We start from the raw sequence: 15,225 nt of genomic DNA on the forward strand, positions 1-15,225 counted from the left end.
TCTCAAGTGACTCAAAAATATGAACACATGCTTTTGCAACACATCCTCGATATTTGTCAAAAAATGTGGTTTTGAAAAAATGCCACATGTGGTCATGTTTGAAATTGATCAAACCATAGCAGTGTGTTAACTTTGTAATTCTACCTTGAAAACCATCCAAGCAAACAACAATGTTCAATTCTGTCTACCCATTGTAAGTCAGCCTGATTAGTCACCAGGGCCGGAATGTATGTGTCCATGTCTATCTTAACCCGGGATAAAAGCTTAGCTCGGTCTATCTATCCCCAGGATATCATCGATACTTTAGCGCAATGCATGAGTCGAGACTACAGAAAAGATAACTAACCCAAGCATTCCCCTCAATCTATTTTTGGCATGGGGATTCCGAATCTCTGCGCATGATAGAATGTCAAGTTGTTCTAAATTCAGGAATCGCGTTCGAAAGGTGACGTCGCTCTGTTCTAAATGATCAATGTAGACGTTGACGTCATGAAAAGCGTGACGAAATGTTTTTTGAACTGGGTTCCGGTCTTGTTCTCGTGCCATTGTTTTCTTCGCGTTGTTGTTTTCTTGTGCAAATTCACATTAGGTAAGGCAAAATGCGGTCCAACAAGGACATTGTTCTAGGATTCAAGTGAAGTAAGTTGGAGGGGAAAGGGAGGGGGGCTGGGTGGATCGCCATTCGACTTGAAGTTCAAATTCGTTTTTAACACCGGCAGTGGTCACACAAAATCAGCGCGGCAAAACCGAAAAGTTTTTAACAGTTCATATACATCAAACAGGTTATTCCTGTGTGTGAAAACACGGTTTCTTAGCACTTGAAGTGCGACCGCCGCCATGTTGTTTTTGAACTAACCCCGGGATAAGAGACTTATCAGTTCTCTATCCTCGACACATACATTCTGGCCCAGGTGAGTCAAAACTCACTGAATGTTCAATGGAGAGTATTCAGCATGCAACCAGAAAGTATATAGTGTGGCTTATGTCCCTTTTTCCAAACAGGGTTACAATCATATATGGCAATAATCAAATGCAATGTTCTCTGTCCTCCACATCTGTTTGATTTGTGATGGTGTCCAGATTATTTGCTACAGGCATCTGATTAAGTTTATAGTAGCTGATGTCCGGTTCCCTAGCCAGTGACATATGCTTTCCTGTTCTGTAACTTGTATTCATGTTCGCCGATGGCACCCGCTGAACAGTTCTGGTTGTTCTCTAATGGTATCTGCTTTGACGTCTGTAAGTGGTATCAAGGTCCTTCAGCATGCACATATCTGCCGGGAAGTCAACAGGAGGCTCTCTTGCATATGACACCCACACCGGAGCATGGAATGGAACCTGCAATGACAGCAGTATGACTATGAGAAAGCATGCTAACTGAAGCAAATAGGGCCATACTTTAACACTTTCTACCCCACCTATGTTGACCAAGTTATTCTTTAGCCGAGACCAGCTGTGCTGCAGCAGGTCACTCAGAATTGTGGTAACTGTGTAGGAACTGTGCTGGAATGCAGGCGTTAGATCGACATTACAGGAAGTGACTGTGTGTACAAATATATCTGTACCAGGTCAGATTGAGCCATATGAGTGGGTACGGATATATCCGTACCTGGGAGACAATGAGTTAAGAGAATGATAATGAAAGCTAACTTAAAAGTGTTGTGGCTTTCAGTGCATATCTAACTTATAAAAACTAAGGGCTCCGAAACAGCTGCACCGACTGAGACGGTGGTGGTGGTGGGCGTTTGAAACGTGCTGGTGCGTGTGTTTGTGCTTGCATGTGTGCAGGCGTGAATGTGGTTTATCAGTATATCTGTGTGTGTGTGTGACAATTTATTAATACAATAAATGTATATACATCTATACAACCCAAGAAGATAAGGTGCTCAGCAGGTCTGCACTCATGTACGTTGATCCATTATGTCGGAAACAGGCAGAACTGGATCCTCCACCCGACAGTCACTGCTGCAGTGCTGCTCTCAGCTATAAGCAAGAGAAAGCAGCTTGAGTGTTTCATCGCATATAATTCAAGTGTTTGCATACTACATAGCCACCCCGCGGGTTAGGGGGAGTCCCATATTGGTTGGGACGAGAAACAATTTACCCGATGCTTGCCAGCATGTTGTAAGAGGCGACTAACGGTTCTGTTTCTCCTTTTACCCTTGTTAAGTGTTTCTTGTAAAGAATATAGTCCATGTTTGTAAAGATTTTAGTCAAGCAATTTTTAAGAAATGTTAAGTCCTTTGTACTGGAAACTTGCAATCTCCCAGTAAGGTCATATATTGTACTACGTTGCAAGCCCCTGGAGCAATTTTTTGATTAGTGCTTTTGTGAACAAGAAACAATTAACAAGTGGCTCTATCCCATCTCCCCCCTTTCCCCTATCCCATCTCCCCCCTTTCCCCGTCGCGATATAACCTTGAATGGTTGAAAACGACGTTAAACACCAAATAAAGAAAGAAAGAATACTCCATAGCGATTAGCTGAAACTAAGTTTTCTATTTAGCTAAAACTATTAGAGGAATACCAAAGGGGTGGCATATATGTCATCCAAAATGTAAGGCAATTTAAAGTGTGATTGACGGACAGAAGCGTTTCAATGATACAAATAGAGAACACTACATGGCCTACTGTGTGTTACCAGGTTTACAAAAGTAAAAGTGAATATTTCAACATTTGAAAAGCAATAAGTGTAAATCTGGTGCCACACAGCAAGCCATGTAGTATTCTGTTTTCATCCTATGTACCGGAGAGATAACCCATGTAATAACTAAACCATACACCCACATGTGGGAATATCATTGAGGTCATGTCAATTTAGCTAGTCTGGCAGGGACCTCATATTCCACTGCTCATGATTACAAAGTCACAGATGCTAAGTCATTCTTGCAACACTTTTGGGCTTGCCATGAGAATGAAGTTTGTCTCGGAGATTTTGCATAAGCAGTGGAAAATGACATCCCTGTCAGGCATGTTGTTTAAACCAACCTCATTTACATGATAGACACGCCTGTGAAGAGATGGTTCATTTATCACATGGGTGGTATCTCTCAGGTAGGCAGAACAATATATCTAATTGCACCAATTTACCTCAAGTACTCAGCAGGTCTGCACACATGTTGATCCATTAGGTCAAAAAACCACCAGAACTCGATATGTTGCCCAAAAGTCACAGATACCGTGGAACCCCCAACTAAGGATCCTGAAAAAATAATTAAAAATGAAGAGCCAACACTTGTACAAATGATCTGTCTTTGTACATACAAGCACATGCACAAATAAATCTGCTTGCACTATGCTGGCTTATAATAGGCATGTGTAATAAAAATGATTTTGGGGAGCTTCTCGATTCAACGGGAACTTTTGTTGTTGTCAAAAGCAATTTATGCCTCACACATTCTCTCACTCTAAGACTGAACTATGCATTCAAAATAACAAAGGCTAGTTTGTGAAAAGACACTGATTTAAAACGAAAATTTAAAATCAATTATTATATAATCTGTTCTGGGGCTTTTTTCCAGGTCTTTTAATTAAAAAAAAATTTCACAGACGATAACGGACACATTTTTCAATCCAATGAATCTTTGCAGCACTGTTGGCCGGACAGAAATGACAGTATGTTGACAAAGCCGTGATAAAACCATAGCCAGTCCTACCTTGGCGCAAAGAAGTATGAATGGTCTCTGTGTACTCTACAGTCTCTGAATGTGGCCCTATGTAAAGCACTTGCATGCTTTTCGCTAAGGCGATTCTTGACAGATTCTTCTGGATTTTAGCTTACTGATTTGCCGTAAATGTGTCTAAATTTATGCCAAAATGCAAACAAATCAGCAAAGAGGCATAAGCGAGAAGAAAGCAGTTTGAGCTTCATGGCTTAAACTTAAACCAGAGTTAGTATTGCGTTCTAGTTTAAACAATCCTTGGAGGGTATAGGAACTGCATGTGTCATACAAACTTTCAGGCGATCAAAGTGGGCCTTTTAATAATATAGATACAAATATGTACACACCCAGGAAGCTCAGGCGATCAGCAGAATCTGCATACATGTTGATCATCCATGAGGTCAGAAAATGAGCTGAAGTTGATCCTTCACCCAACAGTCACTGCTACAGTGTAGCCAACCATTTAGAACTCTGAAAAATATTTAAAGTAAATCTATTAAAAAGAAGAGCAAATATTTGTACAAAATATCTGCTATTGCATAATAATGAGGTTGTTCTTTGCTACTGGTGACAAGTGGGGGTCATGCTGCTCACACAAACATGCACATATTTCAATACAGTCCAGGGGAGAAACTGGTCACAAAGCACCCAGTACATAAAAGAGAGATAGTAAAATCACCACAATCAAAGAAAATACTACGATCATTCAATACATGCGAGTTGTTCTTCAGTACTACTGACAGAAAGGGGGAAAAGTGGTCAAAATTCAAATCTTTAGTTTTGTTTTTGAAATATAGCTTTTCAGAAAGCAGAAATACTGCAGAAGCAGAAGTATCTGATGTACATAAGAAAAAATCACTGGTTCACATGGTTCTTAAATAATCTAACTTTTAAAGCTGGTTCTTGTGTGTCTGTGTGTATGTTTGTATGATGACGATAGGACCCGAAACGGCTGCACGGACTGAGACAGGAATTGCAGAGAATGTTCTTTGCCACTCGAGTCGTGTCATAAGGTAGATCTACTTTTGGAATAGTAAATTTGAAAGGATTCTTTAAAAAAACAGCGGAAAACATTATATACCCTGTGAGCTATCGAGGATCCTCCCCGTCTGGGCTGTCGAAACATGGTCTTGTTAAAAGACGTTTTCAAATGGTTAACGGGGAGATACACTCGAAGCACATGTAGCGAAGTTATGTTGCCAAATCATGACAGATCAACATTTCACTACACGGATCGATGCACACAGTCGAAATAGATGTGACTTTCAGACGACCGAAGACTACTTACTAGCAGACGACAAGATCTAAATATTTAGATCAGTGAGAGCAATCCGTTGAAGAACAGTTACTCCGCTTATTCGTCTTCAGTTAAGCTTATTTCCCCTGCCATAAGTTTCCTTGCAGATCTGCAGTCGCGTAGTGAAATGAACTAGTGTCATCGGAAGATTCTTCTCAGTCAATGATCAAAGCACAGTAAGTTCTATGCTGACAAAAGTCACTTTTGGAAAACACGACCATTGACTTCATTTATGAGCCCAAAGGTAACAATATCGACAAGAATGTACGCATTTGACATTAAATGAAACATTCATAGACAGTTTCCAACTCACCAGATATGCCAAAGAGCCTTCATTCGTGAAAAACAATGATTTTAATCCGACAGGTACATGTATCGGAAACAATCTCTTGGTAACCAGCTGCGTTTCTCCTTCGGAAGCGACGTGACGGCGCCACATTTGTTTGTTTATGGCTGTTTATCGCGAAACAACACAGTTGAAAATTGTGTGTAAAATATCATAAATGTGTGGCGTGTAATCTCCGAATCAGTTCATTATCCGCGTTTCGATGGTAATTCAGTTAGCGTGGAGTTACTTTGAATCGAAGGCGAAGGTAACCTGCGTTGCATGTGGGACCGCGTGAGCAAATTTAATTGCAATATTTTATACAGGAAGTAAATTTCAATGATTCTGGTTCAGTCTTGTAGATCTGTTATGCAGTGTTTTGGAAGTGTATCTGCTTTTCTACTATGAAGCACATTTGGAGTGAAACGCTGATCGAAGTGGGGTACCCTATGTGGGACATCAGCCGTATGCAGATTACGCCTCAGAACACTCTCGCATTTCACAAAGACAACAATAATTTGCAACATTTCTAGGACTGCATCCGTTTTATAAGATACTATTTAAACAAAAACAGCACAAACACGACTATTATCAACAACACAGAACGGGAGGTAAGTCTTCAAAGACGCACCAAGTGTGCGTTCCCGTTTTTGGACGCCATTTTTGCTAGCATTTTCACAGTAAATCTTAATATTTCCATATTTATTGAATGAATTTGGTATTTTCTTGATTGTGCCGATTCTCCTATCTCTCTGTCATGTACTGGGTGCTTTGTGACCAGTTTCTCCCCTAGAATGTATTGAAAAATGCGTCCGTGTGAGCTGACCCCCACTTGTGACCAGTAGCAAAGAACAACTCATATGGTAATATTAAAATTTATTGTGAAAATGGTAGCAAATGTGGCGACCCAAAATGGAAAAGAACACTAGGAGTGTCTTTGCCGACTTACCTCACGTTTTATGTTGTTAATAACAATCGTATCTATGTTCTTATTGTTTAAATATTATCTAATAAAACAGAAATGTTGCCATTTATTAGTGTCTTTGTGAAATGCGAGTGTGTTTCAAGGCATAACCTGCATAGGACTGATGTCACACTTTGAGTACCTAACTTTGATCAGCGTAACGCTCCAAATGAGCTTCAAAGTAGAAAAGCATATACACGACCAAAACACTGCATTCAAAATCTATAAGACTGAGCCAGAATCAATTAAATTTACTTCCCGTATAAAATATTGCTATCAAATTTGTTCATGCCGTCACACATGATGCGCAGGCTACCTCAACTCACACTGAATTACCCTGGGAACGCACTGATTCGGAGATTACACGCCACACATTGATGATATTTTATACACAAAGTTGAACTGTGTTGTTACGCGATAAACAAACAAATGCGCGCTGTCACGTCGCCATGGAGGGAGATGTGCAGGTTACCAAGAGATTGTTTCTGATACCCGTCTGATTACAATCATCATTTTGCACAAGTGAAGGCTCTTTGGCAGCTCTGGTGAGTTGGAAACTGTCTATAAATGTTTCATTTAATGTCAAAAGCATTCATTCTTGTCGATATCTTTGCCTTTTGTCACATAAATGAAGTCAATCATCATGTTGTCCCAAAAAGACTTCTGTCGGCATAAAATGTATGGTGCTTCATTGGCCGAAAAGACTGGACAAATCTTCCACTGCAGGGATGTCGTTAGGCGTCGGACATCGGACATAGACCGATTTAGAGGCTCAAATGTCCGATTCACATAGCCGCATGGCGGTCAGATGTCCTACGGTTTTGAACTAAGCGCTGGCATTGTCCGATAAGAAATCAATTCCTTCGGACAGCGCGATATTCGTTAATGTTCCTTTCAAGATACACATTTTCAAAAAGCGACCAAAGCGACCAAGCACTCTCGCATACAGGTGCACTGAAGTTGTGCAGTGCGGATCTTGCGTTTGGGTGACACCCGTCTGCAGCACATTAAAGTTAGGAGTATGGGAGACAACTCCAACTGACTAAGTCTTGCTTCTGCTTTTGCTTTCAGTTCGAGACATTTTGACGAAGCGCACTGAGTTATGCCACCAAAAAAAATCTAAAGCCTGCCAAAGTTCAACAAAAGCTGAACACATTTGACTATTCAACGGCATCCTGTGCTACATTAGGGTCAAAAACAGGGGGAAACACGGCGAGTGTCATTCTTGAAAATGAAAAAATCCTGACGTCCTATTGAAATTTCTGAAAGCGGTCAAATGTCCTATTGATGCTGAATATATATCTAGGACATTTGTCCTTTTGGTATGAATTTGTAGCAACATCCCTGCACTGACACTAGTTGCTTTCACTACATGAATTACAAACCACAGATCTGCAAGAAAACTTAAGTTGGTGTCACACGGGCGATTCAATCGTGAGATTTATTCCCGCGATCCAATCAGGAGCTGATCGCAGATCAAATCGTAGGCCAAATGTAGTTCAAACTTGTTGAAGATCGACTGTCCTTCCCTTTCTTTAAACACTCTCGTAAATCACAAAACATCTGCTGAACCTGTTACATGATAATTGTTATACTGACGGGCGCTGTGGCAAGATGTCGGCCTCTTAATCGGAAGGTCGAGGGTTCGAATCCTGGTCGCGGCCGCCTGGTGGGTTAAGTGTGGAGATTTTTCCGATCTCCCAGGTAAACTTATGTGCAGACCTGCTAGTGGCTTATCCCCCTTCGTGTGTACACGCAAGCACAAGACCAAGTGCGCACGGAAAAGATCCTGTAATCCATGTCAGAGTTCGGTGGGTTATAGAAACACGAAAATATCCAGCATGCTTCCTCCGAAAGCGGCGTATGACTGCCTTAATGGCGGGGTAAAAACGGTCATACACGTAAAATTCCACTCGTGCAAAAAACACGAGTGTACATGGGAGTTTCAGCCCACGAACGCAGAAGAAGAAGTTATACTGCATCCTACAATTGTACGTATGTGCTGCTGTAATTGAACCAGGCTCCTTTCTGTGCACAATTGGTTTTTGTTACACCTGTGTCAGAATGCAAAATTATCTCATATTTTTTTTAAACATTTTACACATAAAAAGAGCAGCCAGGTCGTTGAGGTTGGTATATTTCCTGGAAGGATTATCCTTTCCCGTGTAAAATATTATATTGGTCTCTCAAGTGATTTACAAGAGAGTGAAAACTGAAATACTCACACATGTTCACTGTCAAACAGAAGAGTGCAAATTGTTCCATGACATTTGCTTTACACCCTTGGAAGTCTCCCAATCATTCCTACTTGTTTTGCAGTTTCACAACCTGCAAAATAACAATCAAACTAAGGTAATGATCTTCTTCCTCCTCCTCAGTCTCTTTCTACAATAGAATAAAGATTAAAAATCTAAACTAAAAGAGTGTTTTAAAGTAGTAATTATATCAAATATAACTGTTAATCAAAACTGCACACAGTTAGAAATCTGTACGTATACAACAAACTTAACAAAAACGAATTCCTATAGAAAAACTGCCAAAACACCTTTGAGAAAGAACAGTTCCAACAGCCAGGCTGCATATCTGCATACACAGCAGCAACAACAAACAACAACAGCTGCGAACGGTTACGTTGTCGAAGCAATGCTAATGCAGCAGAACAAATCAAATCAAAGAGTAAATCATACAACTGAACTTCGCTTGGACCAACGTACAGGGAGGGGGGGTTTGCGGTGTGTTTAGCGGGCTGCGCATGCAAACTGACACAAGATCAAGATGATCATGTGCCTGTGGAAAACACAAACGCAGACCAGCAACAACTAAATAAAGCGTACTGCACAAAAGACATCAACTTGATCAAGATATATATACATACTGCAATGACTCGGTGCTCTCTTGTAACCAGTAAAGCCATTATTATGAAAGAAGAAAAACTGCTCAATAGGAACTTCGCTCGAATGTCGCCATTACGAATCGCAACGAACGCTTCTTTTCTTGACAGACTTGTCAGCTGCTAAGTCACATGACACATTTTCGATCACATGTCTTCTGCTATGATTACATTAGGGTCGCTTGGTTCAGCTTGATGCAAAAAAATGAAACAAGTCGCGTAAGGCGAAAATGCAATATTTAGTCAAGTAGCTGTCGAACTCACAGAATGAAACTGAACGCAATGCAACGCAGCAAGACCGTATACTCGTAGTCCACCGCTCACGGCATAGGCAGTGAAATTGACAAGAAGAGCGGGGTAGTAGTTGCGCTAAGAAGGATAGCACGCTTTTCTGTACCTCTCTTTGTTTTAACTTTCTGAGCGTGTTTTTAATCCAAACATATCATATCTATATGTTTTGGAATCAGGAACCGACAAGGAATAAGATGAAAGTGTTTTTAAATTGATTTGGACAATTTAATTTTGATAATAATTTTTATATATTTAATTTTCAGAGCTTGTTTTTAATCCGAATATAACATATTTATATGTTTTTGGAATCAGCAAATGATGGAGAATAAGATAAACGTAAATTTGGATCGTTTTATAAAAAAAAATTTTTTTTTACAATTTTCAGATTTTTAATGACCAAAGTCATTAATTAATTTTTAAGCCACCAAGCTGAAATGCAATACCGAAGTCCGGACTTCGTCGAAGATTACTTGACCAAAATTTCAACCAATTTGGTTGAAAAATGAGGGCGTGACAGTGCCGCCTCAACTTTCACGAAAAGCCGGATATGACGTCATCAAAGACATTTATCAAAAAAATGAAAAAAACGTTCGGGGATTTCATACCCAGGAACTCTCATGTCAAATTTCATAAAGATCGGTCCAGTAGTTTAGTCTGAATCGCTCTACACACACACACGCACACACACACGCACATACACCACGACCCTCGTTTCGATTCCCCCTCGATGTTAAAATATTTAGTCAAAACTTGACTAAATATAACAACTTTTATTGGTACACGGCGAGTAGGTGGTGTGCTTTCTGCCAGCTACTGAAGCCGCGCGCGAGGCAATGGGGCGTTGCTCTACTCTGACCTTTTATCGGCCACGCACGGTCCGATCAGTACATCCTCACTGTTATCCCCCACCCCCCCCCCCCCCCCCTCCCCTTCATTTTTCTCCCTATGAATTTTGTGTGTGTGAAAACATGTAACAGACAGTCCCAGGATTCGTATGTTTAAAGTGAGATGATATGGCTATTGGTAAGCAAGTAAAACTGACCATGCATACAGCCTTTATCAAATTATTTTGTTACCTTTTTTCCCCCTCCAAACTATACTTTTATTTCAAATATAAAATTTTCGTTCTTTTTAGATCGGGCCAGGAACTCCACACGCAAATTTCGTATACTTTCGCCGGATCAGTTTTGAAAGTTCCCAAATGTAAAATATGCAACTATGATGCTAGTGACATACGATATGAAAGACAAAACAAATCCTTAGCAGAAAAAAACAATGCTTCAGCGGATGATGACATTATTCAAAGTTGCTGCAGAAAAACAATTTTCTTCTGCAGCGGCATTTGTTTTTCTGCAGAATAACCGAATAATGTCATAATCCGCTAAGGATACAAAACGATAGGGAGAGAAACACAAAGAAAAAGAAGAAACAAGTCGCGTAAGGCGAAAATACAATATTTAGTCAAGTAGCTGTCGAACTCACAGAATGAAACTGAACGCAATGCAACGCAGCAAGACCGTATACTCGTGGTCCACCGCTCACGGCATAGGCAGTGAAATTGACAAGAAGAGCGCGCGAGCGGGGTAGTGGTTACGCTATGCTGCATAGCACGCTTTCCTGTACCTCTCTTCGTTTTAACTTTCTGAGCGTGTTTTTAATCCAAACATATCATATCTATATATTTTTGGAATCAGGAACCGACAAGGAATAAGATGAAAGTGTTTTTAAATTGATTTCGAAAAAAAATTTTGATAATAATTTTTATATATTTAATTTTCAGAGCTTGTTTTTAATCCGAATATAACATATTTATATGTTTTTGGAATCAGCAAATGATGGAGAATAAGATAAACGTAAATTTGGATCGTTTTATAAATTTTAATTTTTTTTACAATTTTCAGATTTTTAATGACCAAAGTCATTAATTAATTTTTAAGCCACCAAGCTGAAATGCAATACCGAACCCCGGGCTTCGTCGAAGATTACTTGACCAAAATTTCAACCAATTTGGTTGAAAAATGAGGGCGTGACAGTGCCGCCTCAACTTTCACGAAAAGCCCGGATATGACGTCATCAAAGACATTTATCAAAAAAATGAAAAAAACGTTCGGGGATTTCATACCCAGGAACTCTCATGTCAAATTTCATAAAGATCGGTCCAGTAGTTTAGTCTGAATCGCTCTACACACACACACACACACACACAGACACACAGACACACAGACACACACACGCACATACACCACGACCCTCGTTTCGATTCCCCCTCGATGTTAAAATATTTAGTCAAAACTTGACTAAATATAAAAAAGGGGGAGTGTATCAATTGAAACCTTTCTGAGAAAACAACCACCCAACCATTATTGAACTATGATGTTCTTCGTGCAGCAGGGCATAAAGCCATCACAAGTCCATCGTCAGTCCTCATCGAGGTGCCGGCTGTGGGGTGTGTGTAGAATCTGCGCAGAAATTAAACAGGCAACCTGAACAGCTGTCAAGCCATTATATTGTGATACACACACACACACACACACACACACACACACACAGTAACTGTACACAGCATTGTGAAATGATTTAGAAGAGAGAGAGAGAGAGAGAGAGAGAGAGAGAGAGAGAGAGAGAGAGAGAGAGAGAGAGAGAGAGAGAGAGAGAGAGAGAGAGAGAGAGAGAGAGAGCACGCCAATGCAATCGTATGTAAGCATCATTTGGTGGTCGAAGCAATGTCGCGGTACACTGTGAACCTGTCGGTTACAGGATTTGAACCCCCCATGAACCCATGCACCAAAAGATAACACAAAAGGAAATATGACCGTTTTCTTTCTTTTTCTCCTTGTTAATTTCTTAGTGACACTGTTTTATGTATTAGGAAAAGCAACTGAGTACGGGGCACCATGCGTTTAGGCCAAAAAAAAAAATAGGTGTGGTTACGGTAACCTAGCCCAAAAAAATAGGGTAGGAAGGTAGGCAATCACTTTTTTTTTTGTTTAAACTTTTTTTTCTATGTACAAATTAAACCTACTTGACAGGGAAATAAGTGTGCGACTCGGGCGCTTTCGCTTTCATTGCGTTTTCTGGATTCGTTTTTTCTTTTTTTTTTTTCTTTTTTTGACAAATGTAATAAAAAGTTATAGGGTCGGCCCCTACAAATAGGGTAGGTCGGGTTACCGTAACCACACCTATTTTTTTGTTAGGCCTTATTAATTCTATATTGTGCATTCTATGCATGTAATGTGTTCTATGCATAGAGAATGCATTCTATACGCATAAAATAGCTTTCTTTGTGCATAGATCTAGAATGCATTATCTGCCCACAGAAAGCATTCTTTGCATAGAATGCTTTCTATGTGCATAGAATGTATTCTTTAGTATTATGCATTTTGTATGTGAACCAACAATTCATTTGTATAACATAAATGTTTATTCTCTACGTCGAATTGAATTATATAACAGGGAATGACATTCTTTACATTGAAAGAATTCTATGTTATAGAACAAAATTCCCTGTTATAAAATTCATTTCTATGTTACAGAATTGATTAGTTTGTGATAATACTGATATATCAGTTATCACAGAATTTGATTCTTTGTGTACACAATAATATGAAATGTTCACAATGTATTCCATGTGTACATTATTCTTTGTGCAAAATGCATTCTATGTGCCGCGCCGCAATTCATTCTGTGATCACCATAGAATGCATTTTACAGATATAATTTAATTCTATTGCAATAGAATTAAATTCAACTACTTTTTTTTTTAAACAAAGAATCAAATTCAAATATATGAAATCTTACTCTGTAACAAAGATTCAAATCCTGTAAGTATAGAATTGAATCCAATGTATAGAACTACATTCTATAGCATTTATAGAATAATATTTCATGTTATACAAATAAATTCTTTGTTCAGATACAAATTTACGATTGACACAGAATGCATTCTATGCACACAATGCATTCTATGCGCATATAATGTTTCTAAGAACATAGAATGCCTTTTATGCGCATAGAATGCATTATATAATGCTCAATATGCAATTAATGGACATATGGCGCCCCCATTTCACAAAGAAACGGAAAAAATGATTTTTATAGCTACTGTAGTTGATATTCATGAACTTGACGTAGTAGCTTTCACTCCAACGTGCTCTGTGGTATTCTGTTGGGAAGCTGCAAAGACCAAATGCAATCAGAAATCGTCTACTGATAGCGCAGCAGTAGAATCTACTGAAAGTGTAGCAGTAGAAGATGAAACTGTGAAGAGAAAATGATGTCGGTAGATCTATACACAATGACTCCCATCGTCCGTTTCCCCGTTCATCAACTCTCTCAGGGACATAGACAGGCACAAACACATAGTATACTAGGGACACACACACACGCCGCACACACACACACACGCACGCGCGCATACTTCATACACTTATCATTAAGTGGAGACCCCGAAGTAGTTAACATACATGTGTACAATCTATGATCACATAAACTTACATAGAACTTACCAGCTAGGGTTGAGAAATTATTCTGCCAACTTCAATTGAATGGTTCTGCGTCCACTGTGATTCACTTCTTATCTGTTGACTGGACGTAGATCTAACTCTGGGCGAGAACCGGGTGGCTGAACAGAGGTGAACACGGAGTAAACAGGGAGTGACTGCAAGCGAGATAATAAACTAAGAGTAATACCTAATATACTGGACTCGCAACGAAATATATAAACAAATGACAATGGACAACGTTTCGACCTAAAGGTCTTCAACAGGTTAAAAAAAAATGAAAACAACAATACATTTATAACAAAACGACTTATCAGAGAAGATGGCGATGCTTCACAGCGCATCGCCATCTTCTCTGATAAGTCGTTTTGTTATTTGTATTGTTGTTTTCATTTTTTTAACCTGTTGAAGACCTTTAGGTCGAAACGTTGTCCATTGTCATTTGTTTATATATTTCGTTGCGAGTCCAGTATATTAGGTATTACTCTTAGAGGTGAACACTTCAAAGTAAAACCAAAGCTGTAAATCAGTCAACAGTGTGTTCAAACAAAAACAAACTGCACATCTTGCTTACCACTCTGGGAAGATCGAGATTCGACCACATGATACATGTACACTTTGTGATTTCCTGATTTCATCCTCAACCGTTTGTTGTGACCTCCCGTTTGTTCACAGATCTAAATGCAAGGAATGGCATTTTCGGCTAGAGAAAAATAAAGATGTTGATACAATCTAATCAACCCGTACTCCTCTGACTGTGTTTTAAATACAACTCTTCAATCATAATTTTGCTATCCATTTTGTCGGACTTTCTAGCAGCAATTCAAACAGAAAATAATGAATGCATGTTGCATTAACTAAAAATATCACAAGAAAAAATGGAGTAGATCTAACGTAACTATGAACAAAAATGACAAGACGTTTCTCTACAACATGCCCACAAATGTTTGATCCCAGGTAGCACTCACATTAGGAAATGGGCTTTTGTTATAACATGGACACAAAAATTATATATATACTGTCTCACTTACCTTGCAAGTGTGAACAAACAAACATGAGTTGAACAGCGCGCTCTCAGACTTTAAAAAACAAAATGGCTGACAGTAACTCACAGTTGTCTGTTTACCGCATTTTACTGTGTGAGCAGAAATGAAGTGCTTGACATTCATTCTTGGAAAAGTTTCCAAAAGGACTAAAAAATGAAATTGAATAAATCATAAATAGAAAAACAGTATTATTCTGCAGATGTATTCATGTTACATGCACGTTTGCAAAATGAATAGTGCATGTCCTTCGC

At 39.3% G+C, this 15,225-nt stretch overlaps 1 long non-coding RNA gene across 3 annotated transcripts; it reads right to left on the bottom strand.

Annotated features, from left to right (window-relative positions):
* Nucleotides 1-1,129: 1,129 nt before the first annotated feature.
* Nucleotides 1,130-15,057, bottom strand: LOC138974118 (uncharacterized). Of its 3 annotated transcripts, none has more exons than XR_011458322.1 (8): nucleotides 14,960-15,056; nucleotides 13,935-14,086; nucleotides 11,763-11,888; nucleotides 8,474-8,576; nucleotides 4,010-4,133; nucleotides 3,091-3,202; nucleotides 1,870-1,983; nucleotides 1,130-1,338 (listed from the first exon to the last, which is right to left on the bottom strand). It is a non-coding gene; the product is annotated as an uncharacterized lncRNA (long non-coding RNA). The 3 variants fall into 3 exon arrangements; XR_011458321.1 differs by having other exon boundaries at nucleotides 1,131-1,338; nucleotides 11,788-11,888; nucleotides 13,935-14,050; nucleotides 14,960-15,057; XR_011458320.1 differs by having other exon boundaries at nucleotides 1,131-1,338; nucleotides 11,788-11,888.
* Between the last annotated feature and the right edge of the window lie 168 nt (nucleotides 15,058-15,225).

This window comes from Littorina saxatilis, linkage group LG8 (genome assembly GCF_037325665.1).
Source record: "Littorina saxatilis isolate snail1 linkage group LG8, US_GU_Lsax_2.0, whole genome shotgun sequence".
In the NCBI taxonomy this organism is placed as follows: domain Eukaryota; kingdom Metazoa; phylum Mollusca; class Gastropoda; order Littorinimorpha; family Littorinidae; genus Littorina; species Littorina saxatilis.